This window comes from Schistocerca cancellata, chromosome 1, assembly GCF_023864275.1.
Source record: "Schistocerca cancellata isolate TAMUIC-IGC-003103 chromosome 1, iqSchCanc2.1, whole genome shotgun sequence".
Classification (NCBI taxonomy): domain Eukaryota; kingdom Metazoa; phylum Arthropoda; class Insecta; order Orthoptera; family Acrididae; genus Schistocerca; species Schistocerca cancellata.
In genome coordinates, this window is record NC_064626.1 from 1,144,981,095 (window position 1) to 1,145,008,861 (window position 27,767).

The 27,767-nt window shown below is 41.5% G+C and overlaps 1 protein-coding gene across 1 annotated transcript in view; it reads left to right on the forward strand.

The window, feature by feature from the left end:
* The first annotated feature begins 1,567 nt into the window (after positions 1–1,567).
* LOC126092941 (resuscitation-promoting factor RpfA) overlaps positions 1,568–27,767 on the forward strand; it is a 104,445-nt gene continuing 78,245 nt past the window's right edge. Inside the window, exon 1 of the mRNA XM_049908675.1 lies at positions 1,568–1,578. The gene's annotated coding sequence lies outside the window, so the exon portion shown is untranslated. The remainder of the gene's footprint in view (positions 1,579–27,767) is intronic.

The window sequence follows — 27,767 nt, forward strand, 5'->3', positions numbered from 1 at the left end:
TTTTGTCATTGCAGATGTCTTATTCTCTCTTGCACAAAAAAGCGCGAAAATGTTCGCATGCCACAGTTTTGGGGAAAACTTGCTGAGTAAGCTAGATGAGGAAGCTAATACCCCACTTTGCAGTCAGAGTCTTTTGAATAAGCAAGAACATATTCGCATTTTTTTGTGCTCCGATAGGAGCATTTTTCGACTTTTTCCCTTGTTTTTCCTGCTGCAGCTTGGCATGTAACTCATCTGAAGAGAAATGAATTGGTCAGCAAAACTTAGAAAATTTACTTATGTGGAATTGAACAACGCAAAACTAAATTTACACCTCAGAGCAGATTTTATGTGCAAAAAATTTGTTCATGTCTTTGAATACTGCAACATGTGTTTCCCAGATGATAACGAAGACAGCCAGCCGGAGTGGCCGTGCGGTTCTAGGCGCTACAGTCTGGAGCCGCGCGTCCGCTATGGTCGCAGGTTCGAAACCTGCCTCGGGCATGGATGTGTATGACGTCTTTAGGTTAGTTAGGTTTAATTAGTTCTAAGTTCTAGGCGACTGATGACCTCAGAAGTTAAGTCGCATAGTGCTCAGAGCCATTTGAATCATTTGATAACGAAGACACCTTATAGCGTATTTCTCACTTTATAAACTAGGTTCTCGCCTCACACCGGATTTTACGTGCGTATTTTACGCGAACGAGTATGGTAACTTTGAACCTCTGTATCTTGAAAACGGATGAAGATATCAAGAAAATTTTGAAGGCTTTTCGAGATCGTAAAGGTTTCAGCCTTTTGCTGTCCATAGCCGTCTTGGAATCCTCAACTGGGTTGTGATCCACTGGTGATGGCGAAAATATAGTAAAAAAATCTTTTTTTTCGATTTTCCGAGAAACCGTCCATGAAGTAATGGCGCCTCTACAAGTCCCATCCAGCACGCAGTAGAACACATCCAATGCAAAAAGAACCAACCCATTTGCTCCATTTGCCTAAGCAATAGGAAGTGTGTAGAAGTGATGCTTTGACCATACGCTATAGGATAGTGATTAACACCATCGTTCTGTTGGGTATACAAATGATCCCTAGGCCAAGGGCCAACCAAAACACTTGATCCTACCTTTTATCGCCAATAGGCCCAGAGTAGCGCCAGGAAATCCCGTTTTTATCCTTTTTGGAACGTCTCAGGTACGCATGCCATCGCAAACATACCGATAGGCGGACGACGCAGGGTATGTATGTGGAAGCGTCCCGTGTCCAGAATATTCGCCTCAGGTCCGATAGCAATGGCACTGTGGAGTGATTAACAGCGATGACTGCGGAAAACATGAGAGTTGATGCCGTTCGTTAAACGGCCGCGGCTGCGAACACATACTTGACGCTGACGGCTAATCTCTGTAAACAAGGCTGTATCGCGGGCTGTGGGAATCTACAGACCGCACACCGGGAGGCGTCCCGGGGAAGTGGAGAGAGTGAGGTGGAGGGAGTTTTCCGGAGGGGGCCGCTGCCGTGGCGGCCGGTCCCTCTGCGACTCTGCGGTCAGTCACAGCTGGTCCGCCGCTGCAGAAGGTCGCCCGGTCCACGCGTTCACCCCACTTGGTGAGTAGCTGCGCGACGCGCGCGCTCTACACAGAGGTGGTGCGGGTCTGCCTTGCACAGTAGTCAACCAGAGTCTTTTCTGGCGTAAACGGTGTGCGAGAGAACTGCATTCGGTCATCTCGAATGAAAAACAGCCCACAGTTGCACTAAATTATGTTTTTTTTAAACCTTGGCCGGCCGCGGTGGTCTAGCGGTTCTAGGCGCTCAGTCCGGAGCCGCGCGACTGCTACGGTCGCAGGTTCGAATCCTGCCTCGGGCATGGATGTGTGTGATGTCCTTAGGTTAGTTAGGTTTAAGTAGTTGTAAGTTCTAGGGGACTGATGACCATAGATGTTAAGTCCCATAGTGCTCAGAGCCATTTCAACCATTTTTTTTTAAAACCTTCGCTATGCTTTCTGCTATAATAATATAGCCTTCTTCAGAAGTCATACACACTAATAAATGAAAACTATCTTAGCCCAGCGGCTGCGTCAAGACCAATAAAATAACTTCAATAGACATAAGCCTGTTACGAACAAGTAAAATTACGTATGGCACCGTATATACTCCGCCACTACAGAGTATGTACTCCTACAACTACAGAGGTAGTGGCGGAGGGCATACGGTACCATACGTAATTTTACTTATGTTCGAAACAGGCTTAAATCTGTTGAAGTTATTTTATTGGTCTTGACGTAGCCGCTGGGCTAAGACAGTTTTCACTTATTAGTGTGTATGACTTCTGAAGAAGGCTATATTATTATAGCAGAAACCATGGTCAAGGTTTAAAATAAACATAATTTAGTGCAACTGTGGGCTGTTTTTCGTTCGAGACAATTTATAACGGCTGCTGCTGTCGCTGCCATGATGAATATAAAGATACATTCGGTCATGTTCCATTCGCAATCGCCGTAATAGTGTTCCGCTGGTTGTCGGTCTTCGGACTGTATTACAATGCAAAGGGGCCCTCACACGCTCAATAATACTTTAAATGCGAACATTTTAGGTTAGGCTTTACCGTGAATGCTACTGACATTAAATGAAACAACAAGTTTACTATTACCAGTCACTATATATTCATCTCCACGATGCGATTCAAAGGTTTAAACATCCATCATCAGGTGGATTTACATTTGTTAACACGAGATGTATGTGTGTCTCTGTTGTGTTACGATTTTTGGAGAAACTTAAGACACTGTCTAGTGGAGAAACAAAACACTATTTCAGAAAATGATTTTGGATTTCTTGTGACAAAAAACTAAAATTATATCTAACGGTAAAAATAAAATAAATGAAGTAGAGAACCTCATGTGGTCATAGGTTTCTTTCACTGCCGTAACTCTATTTTACTTATTCTATATTTACCGTAAGATATAATTTTGGTTTTTTGTCAAAAGAAACCCAAAACCATTTTCTGAAACAGTGTTTTGTTTCTCCACTAGATAGTGCCGATACTTCCTCCAAAAGTCGCAACACAACACACACACACACACACACACACACATACAAACACACACCCACACGTCATACTAGCAAATGTAAATCCACCTGCTGATGGAGGTTTAAGCCTTTGTAACGAGTCGTGGTGATAAATCAACAGTGACTGGTGCAAGTAAACTTGTTGTTTCATTTAAACCCAGTAATACTGTCGAACCTTCAGTATACTGACAGTCTAATGACGTCTGTTGTATTGTCAACACTAGAAATACTGACGAGTAATAGTGATGGCTCTCAAAACATTCTCAATACATACTGGACGTGCTAGTTCAGATACTGACGATTTGACGATGTTCTCCATTCAGATGCTTCAGGAACTAGCCACGTAGCGTTAGTGCGCACTGTTTATGTTCCCAGTACGCCTTCAAAATGGCTCAAATGGTTCTGAGCACTATGGGACTTAACATCTGTGGTCATCAGTCCCCTAGAACTTAGAACTACTTAAACCTAACTAACCTAAGGACATCACACAACACCCAGTCATCACGAGGCAGAGAAAATCCCTGACCCCGCCGGGAATCGAACCCGGGAACCCGGGCGCGGGAAGCGAGAACGCTACCGCACGACCACGAGCTGTGGACCCAGTACGCCTTTTTGCATATCATACGTTAGATTAAGGTTTTTTAATAAGTCTTTTAACATAAAACGGTTCCAGTAGGCCTGCATGCAAAGGTGAACACTAAATATACCACTTTAGGATGGTCGACGGAGGATTCTCTATGACACTGCTTACTCTTTTAATTTGAAAATATAGTATAGTTTGGTGAATTACAGAGCAGTGTGGAAACACACTTGCACTTCGGAAAGTACGTCATATATTTGCAGTGACTACCAAGAGGTCTCCGAAATGCGTGTCAATTTCACTAAATTATCAAAAAACGTAATAAAAACGTTTTACGTTAATTATCTGAACATATCCTCGTCACGCAGATATAACTGCTTCATAGGTTTCGTTAGAATTTTACTTATTGTGTTTGCTGATATTACAGAACTAAAACTTAAAGCGTTCGGATGACCTGCCTGTCACCGGAAATCTCTAAGTTACTCCTAATCTCTTGTCAAGTGCGACTGGCTCTCTCTTTAACTTGTTTTCCCTCTCTATTTCATCTCGTATCAACATTAATAGATAATTTGCCGTATTATGCACGACTCATCGGAAAATAATTTATGAATTGTCTCGGGTCCGTGATTCTGATTTCAGTCCTTTTCTTTCAACCACTGTCGGCCACATTCCCTCCTTTTCGTTGTTCTCTGTTGCTTGCGAGGTATAGTTACCACAACTGCAGCAGATGCTTCATTTTCGGTGTTTGACATCATAACCGCGTAACAGCGGAAGCTTTTATCAAAAGTATCTTTTAATATTTGTAGGCGCGCCTTAGGAAACCGTGATCTCTTTCCTTACAGTAAATAGACAAGCACCGTGTGGATTACTTCTTTCTTGTACCGACTACAGGTTTCAGTCTGCGCTGCAGACCATCTTCATGTCTAAGGCCGCACTTGACCTGAAGATGGTCTGCGTGCGGACTGAAACCGGTAGTCGGTACAAGAAAGAAGTAATCCACGCGGTGCATGTTTGTTTATTTATTATAGAGATATAGTTTATCAAACATGTTTGATAAAACGAACGAAGGCCTAGCTTCGATCAAAGTTCGTTGCTGTATACATGTCGCTTCGCTTGCTTTACTGTCTTTAAACTACAAAACGACACCGAAGCATGTCAGTGAGGCGGAAAGCGAAAAAGGAGCTCCTGTCGAAAATTTTTAATTCAAAGCTATTATAAGTCTTGTTGTGGTCTTCAGTCCTGAGACTGGTTTGATGCAGCTCTCCACGCTACTCTATCTTGTGCAAGCTTCTTCATCTCCCAGTACCTACCGCAACCTACATCCTTCTGAATCTGTTTAGTGTACTCATCCCTTGGTCTCCCTCTACGATTTTTACCCTCCACGCTGCCCTCCAATACTAAATTGGTGATCCCTTGATGCCTCAGAACATGTCCTACCAACCGATTGCTTCTTCTAGTCAAGTTGTGCCACAAACTTCTCTTCTCCCCCAATCCTATTCATTACCTACTCATTAGTTACGTGATCTACCCATCTAATCTTCAGCATTTTTCTGTAGCAGCACATTTCGAAAGCTTCTATTCTCTTCTTGTCCAAATTATTTATCGTCCATGTTTCACTTCCATACATGGCTACACTCCATACAAATACTTTCAGAAATGACTCCCTGACACTTAAATCTATACTCGATGTTAACAAATTTCTCGTCTTCAGAAACGCTTTCCTTGCCATTGCCAGTCTACATTTTATATCCTCTCTACTTCGACCAGCATCAGTTATTTCGCTCCCCAAATAGCAAAACTCCTTTACTACTTTAAGTGTCTCATTCCCTAATCTAATTCCCTCAGCATTACCCGACTTAATTCGACTACATTCCATTATCCTCGTTTTGCTTTTGTTGATGTTCATCTTATATCCTCCTTTCAAGACACTATCCATTCCGTTCAACTGCTCTTCCAAGTCCTTTGCTGTCTCTGACATAATTACAATGTCATCGGCGAATCTTAAAGTTTTTATTTCTTATATATATATATATATATATAATTTTGGAGTGAATTATGACAAGCTGACTATTCTAAGGTAAAACTTTTTAAAGTTGTACTATTTAAGAAACAAATTTTTCACACACACACAAACACACACACACACACACACACACACATATATATATATATATATATATATATATATATATATATATATATATATATATAACGCTTAAAATGTCCTTTGTCAAATGGTACAGTGTTGTTTTTTAAATTAACATTGTACGTAATGCAGTTCATCCTTTCAGACCGATAGCACATCACTGTGCACATAAATTTAAAACGAAGTAAACTGGCCCCAAATTGACAAAAATAGGTGGACCCTATGCTGCTTTTTTTGACGGAATATTAGTATTTTTATTCTATGTTATGGTCAACTGCAAAATGAGAACAGATATACGCATTTATAGCTGTTATATAAACAGGGTCCAATTGTCTAGGCTGGCATTATTTTAATCACAAATTGTTCTTCTTTTATACAAAGCTACTTTGAAATGCCTCGAAAAATTAGGAGATTCTATTTTGTGAAGCATTACATACGCAGCTGCGAGATTTCGTAAAGGAGCCTCTTGCCAGGCCAAAGTTATTTTCCCATAACGACCAGAGGTCTATTTTCAGGCGACTGACGTCCATTGCTTATAACGCTATAACTGACTCTTGTTGGTTTCAAACAGCTTTCAAATTGGTACGAGCATGTACAAAGTGAAGTAAATTGTTATAATACACAAAAAAACTAAAATGGACATTTTTTGCTTTTACTTCTACTGAAAATTTAGCTTCTCCGGCAAGAAGTCCCTTTTCGCTTTCCGCCTCACGTTTTGTGCGTGGTTACCACGAAGTACGAAGTACGAAGAATACAAAAGTCTCCACAACACAAAGCACGCTGACTACAATAACCGCAGTAAGGAAGTAGATGCAGCAATCAGCTGCATTCTAAGTGACTGTGATTTATTCACAGAAGATGTCGAAGGAGATGTGGAAAGTCAAGCGTTGTCAACAGTACATAAGTGAAACAAATTTATCTGTTTATACTGTAAGTAACCTAATCTAACCTTCATTAATTCCTCCTTGAGTGATTTATGTATTCGATCTCATATCTTAGAGACATTATGTAATAAAATTCAGATTACTGCTACAGTAGTTTAATTCTTTTGCTATGATGGATCCATTTCAGCTAGATTGCCTTCTTCAGACAACCTGCAAAAGTTACACAATATCTTTTGTAATTTTATTATAATATTGGTTTCTCGTATTTTCGGCTATACACATCAGTGGTCACTGTCTCTCTATTGTATTACAACGACGTATAAATTTAGGACCGTTATGCCATGAGCTGTTTTGTGGTTTGATGCTGCTGCTAATCGCTCTTTCTCGTAATTTTTATAATTTAAATATTTATCGTGAGCAGCAAACAGCATATCGGATTATAGCGTAAGAGCGCTAAATCTATACCACGTTGTAATACAACACAGACTGACAGTGATCACTGATGATATATGGACGTAAGTTACAAGTCTGTATAGACGAAAATACGAGTAACCAACATTACGATGAAATAAACAAAACAAAAATTATGTAACATTCGCATATGGTCTGAAGATGGCAGCTAAGCTGAAAGGGATCCACCACAATAAAAACATTAAACTACTGTAGCAGCAGTCTGTATTTCATTACATAATGCCTCTCGGAGATACCTTCTATGCTGCGGGCCCACTTGATCGCAAATGGTTCAAGTGTTTCTGGAATGATACGTGAAATGGTACACTGTGGGATTCGAATGCTGTATTGCAATCTGGAATAGCTTTCGCCTGTTGCTAAATGTCTTAACCTAACGGTGAGACGATCTTCTGTCTAAATAGCATTCATGATTTATTTAATGAAACATTGCACTAGTTATAAATTTTTCCATGCTTAGTACGATGCTTTGCGAAAATTTATTGTCATTATCAAGTGAAAATATCTACGTAGGTATTTAATGTGATGTTTCGGAAAATCGGACAAAAGAAATCTGTCCGATTGCAGTAAATCGAAAAATAGTGACAGAAAAACACAGATACAACCACCACATAAAATGCCTCCGTACATATTTCCTCTTGATTATGAGAATAAATTCTGAAAACGTTTTATATTGAGGATGAAAAAATGTGTGACTAGTGCAGTGATTCATTATTTAAATGACACAGTTGCAGGCTTTCCAGGAACACCAGTTATGATGAGTCAGATTAAGAAATGGATTTCCTTAAATGAGTATCGTGTACGCGGTATTTTCATACGGACAAACGAAATGTTTGATCTTGTAATCTGAAAATAATGTTGGTTTTTCTGTATGTTCTTGCGCTGTAGCTCACTTAGCAAATCCTGGTGAACACTTCGACCTTCTCTTCTTGCTATCCACAGTTTCAACCACAATCGTTTCCATCATGAGCAAAGCACTCGCCCCGAATACATGCTTTTATACAGGTGACCGATTATTCGTCCATTCCCGAGGGCGAAAAATTTTACTTCAGTGAAGTAGTTTGGTCGAAGGAGTTTGACGAAATATTTGACCAAGAACTTTTTCAAAGATCTTGTACAGTGTAATATAATCCTTTTACCGAACCATCGAAAGAAACATTCGCGTTCTCCACACCAGCAGTACGGGAAGCTTCCTTCAGCTATTTTGTCTGCTTCTGTAGTTTACTTGTGTTGTATGAGCTATGCATTGTATCACTTGACAAAATAGCATATTATTTCTTCCTTTTCGTGGAATCGCCTACATACCTAATATCGACAGGACTGTCAGCTGTTATTCCTTTTTTTTTTTGCAAACATTGTGGTCACAGCAGCGATCACAATGAACAGTAATAAAATATCATATAGAACATGAATGGTACCCACAGTTACTGCTGTTTGCCGTCGTCTCTACACGTCGTCACTGGAGTATGGTCCGAAGATGATCCACCTCGGGTCGAAACACCTCACCGACTACGGATAAAAGTGTTTTACGCGATTAAGACTGTTCTGTGTATTATTTTATTACTGTTATTCATTCATTCCACTGAAGGTTAATTTCCTTGCAGCTGAATTTTTTATTTTATTTTGATGTTTATCTCGTTTTATGTTGATGTTTATCTCGTATACGTAAAATTGATTCGAAGACAATATTGCCTCATCTTGAGGTACCTGTTGGACGTGCTTCAGAAATCGTAACTGCTATAACCATCTTTCCATCAAGCGAAGCTGTTATGATGCGTCTGCTACAGAGTTACGTAAATCGTGCAGGAACAGAGGCTGTCTGACACAAAATTTCCAGCTGTGTGGCAGGCGCGTTTCCCATGATGGAAGGACAGTTACAGGAATTCACGGAGCACGCCAACCAGGTACTTCAAGACCATACACTATAGTCCTGATATCGATAGGACATATGAGAGATGAACAGAAAAAATAAAATAATAATGGAGCATGGAAATCGACTTTCTTTCGTATAAATAATAGGACTTGAATGAAACTGACCCCCGGCTGCGGAACCGTATTTATACAGGGTATATCAGGAAGAACGTTCAGTATTCAGGAATATGACGGGAACTCTCATTTGAAGCGAAAATATTCACACGGACATAGGCCCTATTCCGAGACAGGCACATTTCATCTAAATTGTTATTTATGGAACTGAGGGATTTTCAAGCTACTGGTTTGAATCGCACTTAAGGAACAGAATGCAAGATGTTGGAAAGGTAGACAATTGCAGTGACGGGGGAGACATCACAAAGTTCCACAGGGTTCAGGTTCGGGTCCACTTTTATTCCTATGGAGAAAGACATTCAGAGCGAAGAAGTTGAAATCAACGAGAAAATTTGCTATAGAATGAAACGTCAAAGAGGTGGGGTGGGTAAGACATACGTTCGTGCCACTAGCCTAAAATCAAATGTACGTTAAATGTGTACTATTTCTCGAAACCATTAGGAACAGGGCAAAAGCCCAAAGGAGGTTTTTTGCTTCAAATGAGCGTTTCTGTCATATTCCTGAATATTGCACATTCCTTCTGAGATACCCTTTACACCGAAGTGTTGTCTGAGTACTGAAACATATGGTCGGTGCTTTTGAAAATGACATATAATGCAGCTAGCAAATATTGGATTTTCTTTGGCTACAAAATTTTGAAGTTACGCGGGGCCCCACAACTTGCAAATATTTAGCGTCATGATTGTCAGGATAACCTGCTGCTGGAAAAAAAAAACCTTTAAGCAAAGGATGTTTAAAGGTAAATAATGTAAAAGTAAAATATGATACTCTCGAAAATAACCAAGAGAGTAAGTATAAACACTACTTGTTTCACTTACATAGATCAGGGCCATGTTCTGAAAAGGATGTAATAAAATATTTTCAACTTTGGATTAAAAAAGAAAACCTGATCTTTAGAGCCATCCTTGTTACAAAATAATTCGTACGTATGGATTCTTCCCTTACTTCTTGGTAGAACAATTCCACTTTAAGGTTGAATAACAAGTGCACTGTATTTCTTCTACTGTGTTATTCAGCCTTAAATAACTCGCGTGTTTAGATGTTTAGGTAATAAGCGGCTTCCAAATGTGGCATAAACTAGCAATCACATACATTTCAATAGATTTTGCTTTCCCAGACTACTACGTAATAACCTGTTATTGACACAGTGGCTGCTGATGAATTCTTCTCGGGTTATCAGAGGAGTGGTGGCGTCGTCTTGTCGCAACGTTTCAATGAGATCGCCAGAAGATGATGGGTACGAAACTCATCGAAACGTTGCGACAAGACGACGCCACCACTCGGCTGATAACCCGAGAAGAATTCACCAGTGGAATACGCCGAGAAAAACTGCAATCGCATGCAGTGGCTGCTGTTTTCCTTGTGGGATAAAAAGACTGTCTTTTGTAATGAGACAATATTACTTTTTTTTAACTCCCTAATATAATCAAATTAATATTTTCGTAATAACAGTTTAAACTACAGCTAAAATGAGGACCTTCAGTTGCCACCAAGTGCACAGGTATGTAGTGTATGTTATTATAGAAATTGAGGCCACTAATCTGAAGTTACTTTATCCATTTTGATTGGAGAATACCGCAGCTTTTCTCGTAAATTGCACTGTAGGAAGTATTGCATCTAGCCACACGTTTTCGTGAAATTATTTTACTGTAACCGTTAATAGTTTCGGGCCTGAGGCCATCGTCAGGTGGTAGCGCTGAATTATTGCAACTTTTACATTTGTGTCCTAAAATATAATAAACTTTTTGTGATGCATAGTTTACAAAAGATTTTTTATTTTACATTTGCGTCCTTAAATTTAACGAAGTTTCTGTGAGCACCCAGTGTTACGCTTATATACACTATGTGATCAAAAGTATCCGGACACCTGGCTGAAGATGACTTACAAGTTCGTGGTGACAAGTTCGTGGCGTCCTCCGTCGGTAATGTTGGAATTCAATATGGTGTTGGTCCACCATTGAAGATAGCTTCCACTCTCGCAGGAATACGATCAATCACGTGCTGGAAGGTTACTTGGGGAATTGCAGTCCATTCTTCAAGGGGTGCTGCACTGAGGAGAAGTATCGATGTCGGTCGGTGAGGCCTGGCACGAAGTCGGAGTTCCAAAACATCCCAAAAGCGTTCTATAGGATTCAGGTCAGGACTCTGTGCAGGCCAGTCCATTACGGGGATGTTATTATCCTGTAACTACTCCGCCACAGGCTGTGCATTATGAACAGGTGCACGATCGTGTTGGAAGATGCAGTCGCCATCCCCGAATTGCTCTTCAACAGTGGCAAGCAAGAAGGTGCTTAAAGCATCAATGCAGGCCTGTGCTGCGATAGTGCCACGCAAAACAACAATAGACGCAAGCCCTCTCCGTGAAAAACACGAACACACCGTAACATCACCGCCTCCGAATTTTACTGTTGGCACTACACACGCTGACAGGTGATGTTCACCAGGCATTCGCCATACCCATCGGATCGCCACATTGTGTACCGTGATTTGTCACTCCACACAACGTTTTTACACTGTTCAGTCGTCGAATGTTTACGCCCCTTACACCGAGCGAGGCGTCGTTTGGCATTTACCGTCGTGTAGTGTGCCTTATGAGCAGCCGCTCGACCACGAAATCCAAGTTTTCTCACCTCCCGCCGAACTGTCATAGTACTTGCAGTGGATCCTGATGCATTCTGGAATTAATATGTGATGGTCTGGATACATGTCTGCCTATTACACATTATGACCCTCTTCAGCTGTCGGCGGTCTCTGTCAGTCAACAGACGAGGTCGGCCTGTACGTTTATGTGCTGTACGTGTCCCTTAACGTTTCCTCTTCACTATCACATCGGAAACAGTGGACCTAAGGATGCTTAGGAGTGTGGAAATCTCGCGTTCAGACGTATGACACAAGTGACACCCAATCACCTGACCACGTTCGAAGTCCGTGAGTTCCATGGAGCGTCCCATTCTGCTCCCTCACGAAGTTTACTGACTACTGAGGTCGCTGATATGGAATACCTGGCAGTAGGTGGCAGCACAATGCACCTAATATGAAAAACGTATGTTTTTGGGGGTGTCCGGATACTTTTGATCACATAGTGTATGATCCATACATTGTAAGTAAATAAAGTCCAGTAGGTGCCCCATAGTCTGTGGTTCTCCGCCTTCACTGTAGTTGCTCCTTATAGGCAAGTGCCATTTGTGGACATCGCACCTGTATTTTCCAACTCCCGAACGAAGACGATTGGGTTCAAAAAATGGCTCTGAGCACTATGGGACTTAACATCTATGGTCATCAGTCCCCTAGAACTTAGAACTACTTAAACCTAACTAACCTAAGGACATAACACACATCCATGCCCGAGGCAGGATTCGAACCTGCGACCGTAGCAGTCGCGCGGCTCCGGACTGAGCGCCTAGAACCGCTAGACCACCGCGGCCGGCGAAGACGATTGGGTACCCTACACAGGTGTGAGGGTTTCCAAAGAGAGAGGCTACTTACTGTTAGTCTCAAATGGAGAAATACACAATTGTTTCCTCGCTATAAATACTTTTGTTTACAAGACTGAAGTGGTCTTGGGAAAATATCTTCTGGGCTCAACCTTGGGACAGCTGGAACGTGTCCATCTAATGGATTGTTTTCCTGATGAGCGTGGTTTGTTCTCTCCGCGTCGGCAGCTACTTCACGACGAATATCTGGTGAGGGTATGCCAGCGAGTTGGTAGAGTTTTACAAGGTGTGTAGGTTTCAAACACACTGTAATAAACAGACAAGTTTCGTTTAGCGCCGTGACAACTGTGTTTGCGTTGGTGAATTTATGCCAGAATGAGCACGCATGCTCTGCAGCGCTGTAACACTTTGCTAGCGCCGTTGTTCTCAGGGTTTGTGATCGAGAGTTCTTAGGGATACTATTTCTGGCTTCTAAATTGACTCTCGTATTCTCGCAATGCTGCTTGTACGCCAGAGTACGATACAGAGTGACTCAGATATTTCGGATGGGTCGTATATACTAATGGTATTCCGTAACACGTGATTTTAACTTTGTGACGTGCCTGATTGTGCTTAACATGATACCTGGTTTATAAGTTCAGGTACTGTATAGTACTCCAGAAGCAATTCAATGATAAACATGGTAAATGAGAGCTATTTCCGTACTGTTAATAATACAATAATATTTTTGGAACACTCCTTTTAACTTTACCACTTCAGACTACAGGTATATCCATAGTTTTCCGATGACACTGTGATTGGTGTGCCCGCGGCAGGGGCCGATCATGTCTTCCAAATGGGAAATCTTCAGGAGGGATTTAAGGGAAACGCCTTCTTTCCCCCACCCTCTGGCCCTCGGTATTCGTAAGGAAGAGAAAAACTCATCACAGGCGAAACAAAATGCGTCATTTAGGAAAGATGAAGGATTGAAACCAGTCGCGTACTTTTGAAGGGAGCCATCGCCCTCGGAGAGTTCATCTTAAAAATTTAAATAAGCCACGTTAAACCTAAATCTGGAAGGTCGGAAACCCGCTCATCAAGAATGCGACACGCATGTCTCACCTCTGCGCCATCTCATTTGCGATTTAGTATCGAAGACACCTCATTGACTTGGAATATATTACCGCAATTATTACATAGGTGAAAACATAATTTTGTACAAGCTTTCATATAGTTTTCCCTCTTCTGCGTGTGGCTTAGGCTGGAAAGACTGCCAGCTCAGGTATTCCTAGTTTATTAACACTCATCTTGCTGTGGTTGGAAGCTCCTATTGCCGCATTTTTCTCCGTGTTCTCAAAGTTTGTGTGTAAAAAATAACTCTTTCAGCAAATTCTTCAAATTTCTTTGCAGAAGACGTACCAGCAAGCCATAAAAAGGCTTTAAAAAGGCAAGCCAACCTGTGTAAATCCTTCTTCAGAATTAATGTCGTTTCATGTGAACAACCAGAGCAAAGTAAGAAAATACGCATATTGTAGTTTGTAGGCCTAAAATGAAATAAAAAGTCATGAACCTTGTATAATGTTCTAATGAAAATAACTTGAGATGCACCGAAGATGACACACAGGTATCGAATCATGTTTGGATCAACAGAAAAAAAGAAACGCATTGTGATTTTTCAGATGGCGGAGTTTAAAAGACACAAAAGTTATTAACCATATAGTGGAGATGTTTCGTCGTAGACAGGAACAACAAAAAGACTGCTAAACAAGTAAGCTTTCGGACAAACGGGATTCTTCATAATTGCACAAAATACACACACACATTCACGCAAAAGCAACTCACACATACATACGACAACTGTTTCGGCAGCCAGAGACAGTCGGCATGTGTATGTGTGAGAGCGTGCGTGCGTGCGTGTGTGTGTGTGTGTGTGTGTGTGTGTGTGTGTGTGTGTATGTTGCGTAATTCAGAAGAAGACCTTTTGGCCGAAAGCTCACTTGTTTACCTCTCTTTTTGTTGTGTCTGTCTACGGCTCAACATCCCCAGTACATGGCAAGTAGCAACTTACCTTTTACATAATATTGACGTTATTCCATCTTGAATTTTCCATTGTTCCAAAATTTACTAACCTTCATTTAATTTCACTTACTATTTTTGATTGAAAGTATTATTTAAATCTAAAATAGAGGTTTACGCCGAATACAACAGAAGAGATCGTATATAGTTCAGAATTACGTCTACATATCTTTTACAAATATTACGTACGGGCGCGAATAAAAAACTTTCGAACACGATGCGAAAATAAATTAATGACCAAGTATCCAGGTACTGTTTAAACCCCTTGAATGGAGCCATTCATTCGGTAGCTTCAAAGCTCTGCAACGAAAGACACTTCTGGAACGGTAATACATTGTACTGGAAGTCTCGTAGCCATCCATTTCCCTCGTAACATGCTGATAGCTCGCAGTCACATCAGTCACGCTACGGCAGTCGGCGGCGGGGATAAGTACTTCGCGTTCCCAGAAGCCACATTTGAATTTCATCGAAGAAACTACTCGGAACAGTACGTTTCCTGGATAGTTTTTCCCTCTCTATTTACCTCTGGAATATCGTGCTGTAAAATTATGCGGAGGCACGTCGAAAACTCTCGAAGCGAATATGGTTCTGTTCGTGAGAAAGAATGGCTTTAGTGGAAACTAAAATATCAGTTAAACGTGTTGGCATGAAGAGATTCTAGCAAGTAAATGTAACATTTCGTTCTTCACGGATAGAAATTTTTTGATGTAAAAATAACTTTGAGCGTACCAATGTACTGTTACATTTTAGTGATTCCAAAATCGAGTAAAATTTACGAACAACTTGACAATGTGAGTGCACGTATCACTACGACGTTGCACTCCCTCTGGTTTAGACCCATGCATTGATTCGCTTGGGAAGCGTCTCACAAAGACTTTGCGTCCCATTTTTGAGGCAATATGGCTCACTTCTGTTGTTAACTAGTCCTTTACATTCTGAATACTGGCACTCGGTTGCACCCTTTTTCTACTGGGGACGGATCTGGAGATCTTCCTGGCCACGAGAACGCTTCAACATCAAACACACACAGTTCATAGACAGTTCCGACAATTTAAAAAGTAAAAAGATATTTTAAAAAGATCAATCGCCGAAAAAATTTGAATTTGCGAAACAAGGTTCAGTGTCAGTATTAAAATCTATACCTAATCGGGGCGACAGCTAACGAGACTAGTTTGAAAATTGCACAAAGACGTAAGTCTTCAGTGTCAACATTTCGTTGAAATGAAACAGCAACCTTATTTAAATTCCTTAAAGCGTTTATTAATGGTTCTGCCAACAGTTGCAATATTTATTAGGCGACTACTATCGAATCCTTGGAGGTTCATTTTCAAACCTGACCAAATGGGGCTGCACTGACAGTGCCTGGTGTTAATAACAAACATCAAAGTGGCAACACGTACTCTATAAATGTTTGCAGGATGATTGTTAAAATCCAGACCTTATTGTGAGTTGGTAACAGACATGTGCGGATTGTTGCTTTCATTTATTGAGTATGAGCTGTCACAATGTTTATTATTAATATCCGGCACTGTCAGTGCAGCCTCAGTAGGTCAAGTTTGAAAATGAAGTTGTAAGGTTCGAAACTAGTCGCCTGTTAAATACTGCTGCAGCTGTTGACAGAACCATTAATAAAAGCTTTAACGAAACACATAAGTTCTAGCAGACAGGTGGAAATAGCGTGGGGGACGCTGTCTTAAAAATTCCCTTTTATGTCGCTGTAATTATGTTTTACACTGGTAAAAAAAACATACATTCTTTAAATTACTAATATACACAGACAAATTATAAAACATGATTAAAATTAGTATAACTCCATATTAATGACAGCAAGTTTTCAGCTGTTTGCCTAGACTTCAAAACAAGTATGCATTGAACCTGTCTACACAACAGTCACATGATGCCTTATACAACTGTACTCATTTTAATCGTGTTTTACAATTTGGCTGCGTTCTTTTCTGAAGAAGAGAAATTTGTTAACATCGAGTATAGATTTAACTGTCGGTAAGTCTTTTCTGAAACTATTTGTATGGGGTGCAGCCATGTGTGGAAGTGAAACATAGACGATAAACAGTTTATACAAGAAGAGAATAGAAGCTTTCGAAATGTGGTGCTACAGAAGAATGCTGAAGATTAGATGGGTAGATCACGTAACTAATGAGGAGGTACTGAATATAATTGGGGAGAAGATAAATTTGTGGTACAACTTGACTAAAAGAAAGGATCGGTTGGTAGTGGTAGGACACATTCTGAGGCATGAAGGGTCACCAGTTTAGTACTGGAGGGAAGCGTTGTGGGGGGGAGTAAAAATCGTAGAGGGAGACCAATACATGAATACAGTAAGCAGATTCAGAGGGATGTATTTTGCAGTAATTACTCGGAGATGAAGAGGCTTGCACAGGATAGAGTGGCTTGGAGAGCTGCTTCAAACCAGTCTTTGGACTGCAGATCACAACACTAACAACATATTTGTAAAGTAAAGTATGTTTTTTATACGTGTAGTGTAAGGGCAAAATAGAATAAAGATAAAATAAAAAATGGACCCTGAAGGTAGCTCTTACATCTTTGTGTAATTTTAAACAAGTTGCTAGTTGACGGACCGTTTAGGGACAGATTTTAACTTTGACACTGTACCTTCTTCTGCAGGTCCACAATGTTTCTAAATATTCTTTTAACTTTTTAAATTTTTGGAGCTTGATCCTGTATGACAAACACCCGATAGTCATTACGCTCCTTTCGTCATCATTGCAGACATCTGATGATGATGAAGATAGATGTCGAAACGTCGTAATAAATTCAGACATTTTATTTAGCGGTATAGACGATTTTATTCATAGAATAGGTGGTAGGCGTGTCTCTGTCACCTTTTTTGTACACTAGGTAACGTCCAACAGACTGACAAAGACACTATCAACAAAAGAACTGCATATTTTAGAGAAGCATCGTGCAATCACTCGGCCATACCTTTTGAGTCAGTCTTGTCAATGATCTATAGTTTGTTTGGAAATTGGCATGATGATCTACAAAATACGTGACGAGTGTTCACCGCTGGTGTTCGACCAGTAGGACGAAAAACCAGCCCAAGTAGCAAATTTTTACTTTTTATTCATTCGATGACTATTTTCTGGCCGAGACTCATTTTTAAATGATCATAACAAAGTCGCAAACGGTATTCCCATGACGTCAAAAATGTCATCTGTATGTACTGCAAATGTTCATTGCACATTTTTGACGTCTTTGGAAATGCCACCTTCGGCTTTGTTATGATGACCTGAAAATGGGCCTCGGCAACGAAACTAGTCATAGAATGAAGAAAAAGTAAAAAAATTGCAACTTGGACTGGGTTTTGTTTCTGCTGATTAACAGAAGTTGCCGACCCAAACTTCTCCAGCATGCTGGAAATTCGTAAATGGTGTTCGAGTTTAGGGGGAATAGCAAGTGGGCTGAGGAGGGAATGGGAATTTGGATTGAGGAGGGAGGCGTGCTAGGGTAGTCCAGGCAGTTGTGCAAAAAGCCACTGTGCCAGTGGTTAGCGGATCTGCCTAATGGGTTAGAGACCCCATACTTGTTTACAAAATATGACCGTATACATGTGATGTGTTATGACAGTGAAAGGAACCTGTGACCACTGGAGGTATTCTATTTTACTTATTTTATGTTTACCGTTACATAGACGTTTATTTTTGTCAAAAGAAACCCAAAACCATGTTCTGTAATAGTGTTTTGTTTCTCCACTAGATACTGCCAGAAGTTCCTCCAAAAAATCGTAACACAACACATACACAAATGTCATTCTAACAAATGTAAATCCACCTGATGGTGGAGGTTTAAAGCTTTGAAGCGCGTCGAAATAAACAGTGACTGGTAACAGTAAACCTATTGTTTCATTTAATGATTAGTAAGATGTTACACACAGATATTTTAGTGTTTGGTCAAGTACATATGTCTTCATCCATAGTCTGAAAACACAGTGAAGTGCGTGGCGGAGGGTACTTCTCACTGTACTAGTTATTGACGCCTTTTCCCTTTCCATTTACGTATGAATCACGGGAAGAATGACTGTTTAAATGCCTCTGTGCATGCTGTAATTAATCTGATCTTGTCCTCATGATCCCTATGTGAGCGATAAATAAGAGGTTGTAGTATATTTCTAGAGACATTATTCAGAACCGGCCCCTTAAACTTTGTATGCAGGCTTTCTGAGGATAGTTTGCGTTTATCTTCAGGTGTCTGCCTGTTCAGCTCCTTCAGCATCTGTACGACACTCTTCCACGGGTCAACAAACCTGTGACCATTCGTGCTGCCCTTCTCTGTATACATTCAATAACATCTGTTAGTCCTATCTGGTACGGGTCCCACACACTTGAGCAATATTCTAGGATGGGACGGACGAGTGATTTTTAAGTAATCTCCTTTCTAGACGGACTGCATTACCGTAGTATTCTACCAATAAAACAAAGCCTGCTACCTGCTTTGCCCACGACCAAGCCTTTGTGATAGTTCCATTTCATGTCCCCACGATATGTTTCACCCAGGTATGTATGTGAGTTTACCATTCCAGTTCTCATTCACTGGTATTATTCTCATAGGATACTCCTTTTTTTTCTTTTTATGACGTTAACTATTTTACATTCCTGAACATTTAAAACAATTTACCGATATTTGCACCACTTTGAAGTTTTATCAAGATCTAATGATGATGGTGATGTTTGGTTTGTGGGGCGCTCAACTGCGCAGTCATCAGCTCCCGTACAAAGTCCCAATTTGTACACAGTCCAATTTGTACACAATCCAATTGTGTCATGAATGATGAGGACAACACAAACACCCAGTCCCCGCGCAGAGTAAATCCCCAACACAATTGGGAATCGAACCAAGGACCCCGTGATCCAGAGGCAGCGACACTAGCCACTACACCACGAGCTGCGGACTTAAGTTCTGATTGAATATTTATGCAGCTTCTTTCATGCTGTAATTGATTACAGATAACCGAATCATTTGTGGAACGTCTGAGATTACTATGAGTATTGTCCACAAGGTTATTGATATACACTCCTGGAAATTGAAATAAGAACACCGTGAATTCATTGTCCCAAGAAGGGGAAACTTTATTGACACATTCCTGGGGTCAGATACATCACATGATCACACTGACAGAACCACAGGCACATAGACGCAGGCAACAGAGCATGCACAATGTCGGCACTAGTACAGTGTATATCCACCTTTCGCAGCAATGCAGGCTGCTATTCTCCCATGGAGACGATCGTAGAGATGCTGGATGTAGTCCTGTGGAACGGCTTGCCATGCCATTTCCACCTGGCGCCTCAGTTGGACCAGCGTTCGCGCTGGACGTGCAGACCGCGTGAGGCGACGCTTCATCCAGTCCCAAACATGCTCAATGGGGGACAGATCCGGAGATCTTGCTGGCCAGGGTAGTTGACATAGACCTTCTAGAGCACGTTGGGTGGCACGGGATACATGCGGACGTGCATTGTCCTGTTGGAACAGCAAGTTCCCTTGCCGGTCTAGGAATGGTAGAACGATGGGTTCGATGACGGTTTGGATGTACCGTGCACTATTCAGTGTCCCCTCGACGATCACCAGTGGTGTACGGCCAGTGTAGGAGATCGCTCCCCACACCATGATGCCGGGTGTTGGCCCTGTGTGCCTCGGTCGTATGCAGTCCTGATTGTGGCGCTCACCTGCACGGCGCCAAACACGCATACGACCATCATTGGCACCAAGGCAGAAGCGACTCTCATCGCTGAAGACGACACGTCTCCATTCGTCCCTCCATTCACGCCTGTCGCGACACCACTGGAGGCGGGCTGCACGATGTTGGGGCGTGAGCGGAAGACGGCCTAACGGTGTGCGGGACCGTAGCCCAGCTTCATGGAGACGGTTGCGAATGGTCCTCGCCGATACCCCAGGAGCAACAGTGTCCCTAATTTGCTGGGAAGTGGCGGTGCGGTCCCCTACGGCACTGCGTAGGATCCTACGGTCTTGACGTGCATCCGTGCGTCGCTGCGGTCCGGTCCCAGGTCGACGGGCACGTGCACCTTCCGCCGACCACTGGCGACAACATCGATGTACTGTGGAGACCTCACGCCCCACGTGTTGAGCAATTGGGCGGTACGTCCACCCGGCCTCCCGCATGCCCACTATACGCCCTCGCTCAAAGTCCGCCAACTGCACATACGGTTCACGTCCACGCTGTCGCGGCATGCTACCAGTGTTAAAGACTGCGATGGAGCTCCGTATGCCACGGCAAACTGGCTGACACTGACGGCGGCGGTACACAAATGCTGCGCAGCTAGCGCCATTCGACGGCCAACACCGCGGTTCCTGGTGTGTCCGCTGTGCCGTGCGTGTGATCATTGCTTGTACAGCCCTCTCGCAGTGTCCGGAGCAAGTATGGTGGGTCTGACACACCGGTGTCAATGTGTTCTTTTTTCCATTTCCAGGAGTGTATAACATAAGAAGCAAGGGACACAATATAATTCCCTGGTGCATACCCAAAGTTACTTCTACATCTGACGATGACTCTACATCCAAGATAATGTGGTGCATTTTGCCTGACGAGAAATAGTCCACTCACAAATTTTGCTTGATACCTCATAAAATCGTATTTTTATTGACAATAAGCGTAAGTGTGGAAGTAGAAGTTCCACATCCGCAAATACTTTTTCACCAAATCGAGGTTTGCTTTCGTAGTGCGAGCGAGGAGGAGGCGCAGAAAACCCGTTTTGCTGGCGGGGATATCACAAGGACGGCCGATGCAAAGCAAGCTGTCTGCAGGCGTCTCTGCCTCGCCCGCTGCTCGCGAAGAATTTAAATCAGCTGCCCGGCGTGGGGAAAGTAGAATCTTCCTCGAGTAAACGGAACTGGCTGCGCCAGGAGATGAAGGTCGCTTCATGCGGAAATGAACACATTCACGAAGGAGGCATAAACAAACGCAGGTCGTGTAACATGCAGGGTAACGATCTGAAAACGACATTCGCAAGAGGAAACCGTTAAATATTCGCGCCGAAATTATTCGCCTTATTGTTCTGTGTACAGTGAATGATTTCCACTTTATCAATTATGTGCGCACTTTTACATCTACATCTACATCATACTCCGCAATCCGACTGTGGTGTGTGGCGGAGGGTGCTTTCGGTGCCGCAATCTGATCCTTCCAACCCTGTTCCTCTCGCGAAGACTGCGTGGGAAGAATCATTGTCGGTAAGCCTCTGTATTGACTCTAATTTCTCGAATTTCCTCCTCGTGGTCAATACCCGAGATTTATATGGAGGGAAGTAATATGTTGTCCGACACCTCCTGAAAAGTGTTGTCCCGAAATTTCAAAAATCTCTCCGTGATACACAGCGCCTCTCTTATAACGTCTGACAGTAGGGTTTGTTTAGCATCTCCATAACGCTCTCTTACCAGCTAAACGATCCCGTGACGAAACGAGTCGCTCTTCGTAGGATCTTCTCTCTCTCCTGTATCAGTCCTGCCTGATAGGGATTGCAGACTGATGAACAATACTCAAGAATCGGGCGAACAAGCACCTTATGCGCCGCTTCTTTCGTGGATCTGTTACATTTCCTTAAGATTCTTCCGATGAATCTGAGTCTGGTGTCTGCTTCCCCACTATCTGTTTTACATGATCATTCCAATCTCTGGATAGTTACGCCTCGATATTTTACGGCAGACGCTGTCTCCAGCTGTTTGTCATCAATAGTGTAGCTGTACAGTAGTGGAATTCTTTTACTATGTATGAGCAATATGTTACATTTATTTACGTTCAGGGTCAACTGCCAGAGCCTACACCAATCATCAATTCTCTGCGGGTCGTTCTGCAAATTCTTACTGTCTCCTGGCGTTGCTGCTTTGGTGTAGACAACTGCATCATCTGCGAATAGCCTTAAAGAGCATCCGATGCTTTCTGCTAGATTATTTACGTATATTGCAAACAGCAACGGTCCTATCACACTTCCCTTTGATACTCCGGATATTACCTTTACATCTGCCGATTTTGCTCCGTTAAGAGCGACGTGTTGAGTTCTATCTGCAAGAAAGTCTTGAATCCAATCGCAAGTCTGCTCCGATACTCCGTAAGCTCGTATTTTTTTCATTAAACGGCAATGCGGAACGATGTCAATTGCCTTACTGAAATCAAGGAACACTGCATCAAGCGCCGTTGTCCACTGCGTTGTGGATCTCATGGAGGAACAGAGCAAGCTGAGTTTCGCAGTGTCTCTGTTAGCGAAATCCATGTTGATTTTTATAGGGGAGATTTTCATTTTCAAAAAAAGTCGTAATTCTTGAGTATAAAACATGTTCCGTAATTCTACAAGAGATTGACGTCAACGATATAGGTCTATAATTGGGCGGATCTGCCTTAAGGCCAATGTGGCCGAGCGGTTCTAGGCGCTACAGTCCAGAACCGCGCTACTGCTATGGTCACAGGTTCGAATCCCACCTCGGACATGGATGTGTGTGATGTCCTTAGGTTAGTTAGGTTTAAGTCGTTCTAAGTCTAGGGGACTGATGACCTCAGATGTTAAGTCCCATAGTACTTAGAGCCACTTTTTTTTGTCTTACGGCCTTTCTTAAAAACGGGAATGACATACGATTTTTCCGGTCGTTGGCTACCTTTCGTTGCTCAAGCTATCTGCGATAAATTACTGCTAGAAGTGGAGCAAGTTCTTTCGCATAATGTTTATAGAATCTTATAGGCACCTCATCTGGTCCTGACGCCTTTTCACTACTAATGGATTGTAGCTGCTTTTCAATTCCGCGATCATTTATCTCAGTATCGGCCGTTTCGACGTTCGTACGACAATTGAAGGGAGGGACTGTGTTACGATCTTCCGCTGTGAAACAACTTCGGAAGACCGAATTCAGTATTTCGGTGTTCTCTCTGTTATTTTCCGTTTCGGTACCGGTGTGGTCGCTGAGAGAATGAATAGACGATTTTGACCCACTTACTGATTTTACATACGACCAAAGTCTCATAGGGTTTTTACTCAGATCGGTTGACAACATCTTACTTTCAAAAACATTAAACGCTTCTCTCATTGCTCTCCTCAGGCTCATTTTCGCTTCGTTCGGCTTTTGTTTGGCAGCTAGGTTTTTACTTCTCGTGAATCTGAGTGAAGTGCTCTTTGTGTACGTAGCGCTTTCCTAACACGGCTGTTAAACCATGGTGGATCTGTCCCATCCCTTAAAACCGAACTCAAAACATAGTTGTCTAGGGCATATTGAACGATGCCTTTGAATGTTTTCCATTTGTTCTCCACTTTTACCACGAAATCTTTCACTGTTTAGAGTACCGAACTGTGTATTTGGCTAGTGTCTTTAGCGTTAATTTATTGGGGAAGTGTTGGCAACCTTTCTACTGTTAATTAATCTGTTCTTCTCTCTCTAATAATTTTCTTAAATGGTTCAAATGGCTCTGAGCACTATGGAACTTAACTACTGAGGTCATCAGTCCCCTAGAACTTAGAACTACTTAAACCTAACTAACTTAAGGACATGACACACATCCATGCCCGAGGCAGGATTCGAACCTGCGACCGTAGCGGTCACGTGGTTCCAAACTGACGCTCTTAGAACCGCACGGCCACACCGGTCGGCAATAATTTTGTTTCTTCCATTCTTCTTTCATATCACTCTTAATTCTATCCTTTAAAATATTTTTATGACCTAATAGTCTTCCAGTCTCTGGTTTGGGATCAGAATTATTATAAACAAATTTACGTCGTTGACGAAAGCAGTGATGGAACAAAAATTTACAAAAAGCACGGAATACATTTTAACGGTTACCTGTACTTTATTTCTTGTCTTACCTGCTAGGTATGCGACTGGATAGTAATAATATCGTATAAATATTAATAAACTTGCACATAATGGCCATTTATAATTTCATACATCACTAGACTGACAAAGGCGCGTCTTTTACTTAAGTCTGACGTTTGGCGAGGTGAGACGGCGACGCCAGGAAGTTTGTATACAATTTTATTAAACGAAATGAAGTTGTAAGCTTCACGACGTTGTCCAAACAAGTTCTGCAGTGGAGCAAGTATTTGCTTTATACTTGTGTTCAATAAATACACTGTAGAACCATGTTACGAGATCGAGTTACATATACAAGAGTTTGAAGAAGACTGTAGCTAAATAGCACGTTCTACTTATAGGAGCATCTTCATACCGTGCACACTCTTCGAAGAAAAGCCGAAGTTGATAAAAAGCGGTTTAGAACACATCATTGAGCTACGCTTGTTAATACTAGATCATTAAACGCCTTAAAATATATATAAGCTATTTAAACACTGCCGGTAATTCAGCTAAGACAAACTGTTTTGCAATTATTTAGGCTTACATACAAAATAAAAGCAAGAATACGTCATATGTTTCCAGCTACGCTTGCACTGAGTCATCGTCCTTTCCTTGTATCTTTGGACTGCTGTACGAAAGATTACAGCCAAACACGACTCATGTATTGACCATTATGACAAAACTCTAAAGGTTACGTGGTAATATGAGTTAATCCCCGTTTCTTACGACTTTTTTTATCAGTAAATAAGCATCTGTTTACAGTTCCTTTGCGCTCGCCTTCATATTGCGATTCTAAAATGTAGGCTTCAGTGACCAATGGTACTGTATACGTTATTACCCATGGAGTTAAAAAAAGTTCTCATTACGTCGCAAACATGAAGCCGTCTTACATAGCTCTGAACACTAGGTTCATCACAGTAAATTTTCTTGATTCACCGTCTTGTTACTTACCCTTGACGTCACTCCAACATGCCTCTACCCAGTTTCGACCGTTGGCGATGCTATCGACTTTCGTGGTTGTATCCCAAATAGTATCTGGTGCTATGACTGTGCGGAGACGTAGTTGTTTCATCAAAAATGAAACTTTGCATCGTTTACGGACGTACTAATCCATCCGATAGTAATCACATTTCATTCGTTAGTGGAGCCATTCAAGCAATATTTTCCTTTGTATACATGAATTTCTACTTGTATTGTCGTTGTTTTATTTTTATCATTTGACTTTACATTTCCTATTAGTCCAACTCACAAAGCTTTCTGGGTGAACGCTATGGGAAGAAAGACTGGAAACCAACCAGATTTAGCAAAATACGTTAGCAACATTCCTAAAAAAGACTCACATTCATGTTAAAGCGAAATGTCCATTTTATAGGGTCTAAGCATTTGAGGCCATTTCCTTAATCACATTTGTTGCATTGCACAGTGCTGGTACATGAATAAAAATATTATACAGTTCTTTTTACCCTGTAAATTGCTCTTATTGGCCACATACTCAGTGATTCGTCATATGTAAGATTTCAAAGTGAAAAGATGTGTAAACTACAGTGAGACTAATCCAGTAACTAATAAAACAAATACTTTATTCTGCATGGAGATATACCCGTGTACAGATCCGTTTCTTCGACATTTCTATAATCGTTCACTTTGTTGACGTGCACAAACTACGATAGTATGCCATGCTTCTTTTCCTCACTGTACACGGTTGGGGGCTAACATAGAACCCGTAGGTACTTTTTTTTTTTTTTTTTGCAAATGTGAACATTAAAAATGTTATGCATGCGAATTAAAAGCTGAAAATGTAACGAACAAGATGCAGTACGAGGAAGTAAACAAGCACTCATTTCGAAGTTCCATCTTCATATGCTATCGATACAAATACCGTAAAAGTACAATTAAATGGATTAAGAAACCATGCTTTGCACACCATTTCCTTCTCTTATTGGTTATTTGATATATATCAACAAAAACTAAGTTATATTAACGAGGTAAAATGTGTCGTATTACCGGAGCAGACACGCATCTAAGAACAGAAAAACGTTCAAAATTGCCCTCCCGACGTTGTGGTATTCATGTAAGCACTATCATTTTTAGTATTTAAAACAGTTGTTGCGTTTACACGAGAGAAATAATGAACAGGAAAGAATCAAGAACACTAATGTGGGTTGTGTAAGATGGCGGCTGGCCCCGCCCACTCTGGCTTCAAAACAGCGTACAACGTAAATCCGTAGTGGCTTCTCCAATGTTTTTTTTTTTTTTTTTTTTTACCTCCATTATACTGTCTGTCTAGTGATGTACGTCTGCGTGACAAAAAGAAAGGCAACCAGAGATAAATATTATTACGATTTGTGGCCTATGTAATCCACGGAGGTAAAAAACGAAGGGAGGTGGCATTACGGCACAACTAGAAGCCGATGTCCGCCATCTTAACTAGCCCAAAACATTAGGTTCACCGCATTCATATCTCAATAGGAACACCGCGGCGGCACTTTCCCGTGTGGCTCTCTGTATCGTATTACTACAGCAAATACGCATTCAAGAACAGGAAAACTTAGAAATTGTTTTCCTGGCAGTATGTTATTCGTGTAAGCACTGTAATCTTTAGTATTTAAAACAGTTTCTGCGAGCACACGACAGAAATATTGAACAAGAAGCACTCGTAAACAGCAGTCTGCTAATGTTTTGGGTTACTTAAGACGGCGGCTGGCCCCTCCCACTCTGGGTTCAAAACAATGTACAGCGTTTGTCTGTAGTGCCATTTCCCTTCTTTTTTTTACTTCCGTGATATAATCTTAGGTTGTATTTACTCGTTGCTAATAGCTTTATTTATTTCAAAATTACTGTTTGAGTCCTAATCAAGTTGGAGGTGGAAACTAAAGAGATTTTAAAATACGTTCCTAGCGAACATTCTCGCAAATTTTTCCTCAAACTAACGCCGATATTTAATACTAGCAGATTTCTTTTGGCCAGGAATGTCCTCTTTGCTCTTGTTAGTCTTCATTCTATGTAGTTCTTGTTCTGTCCGTCTTATGTTACTACGCTGGCAAGGTAGCAGAATTCCTTCACTTAGACCACTTTCAATTCTTCAATTTTAGTCTTATGTGTTAAATTAATCTCAGTTCTGCTACTCCTTATTACCTCAGTTGTCCTTCGACTTCATTCTTCACCAGAGGCTGTAATTCTTCCACTCTTTCATCGAGAATAGCAACGTTATCAGTGAACCTTGTGATTGGTATCCTTTCACCCAGAATTTTAATCCCGGTTCTGAGCCTTTTATTTCCGTCAATACTTTTTCG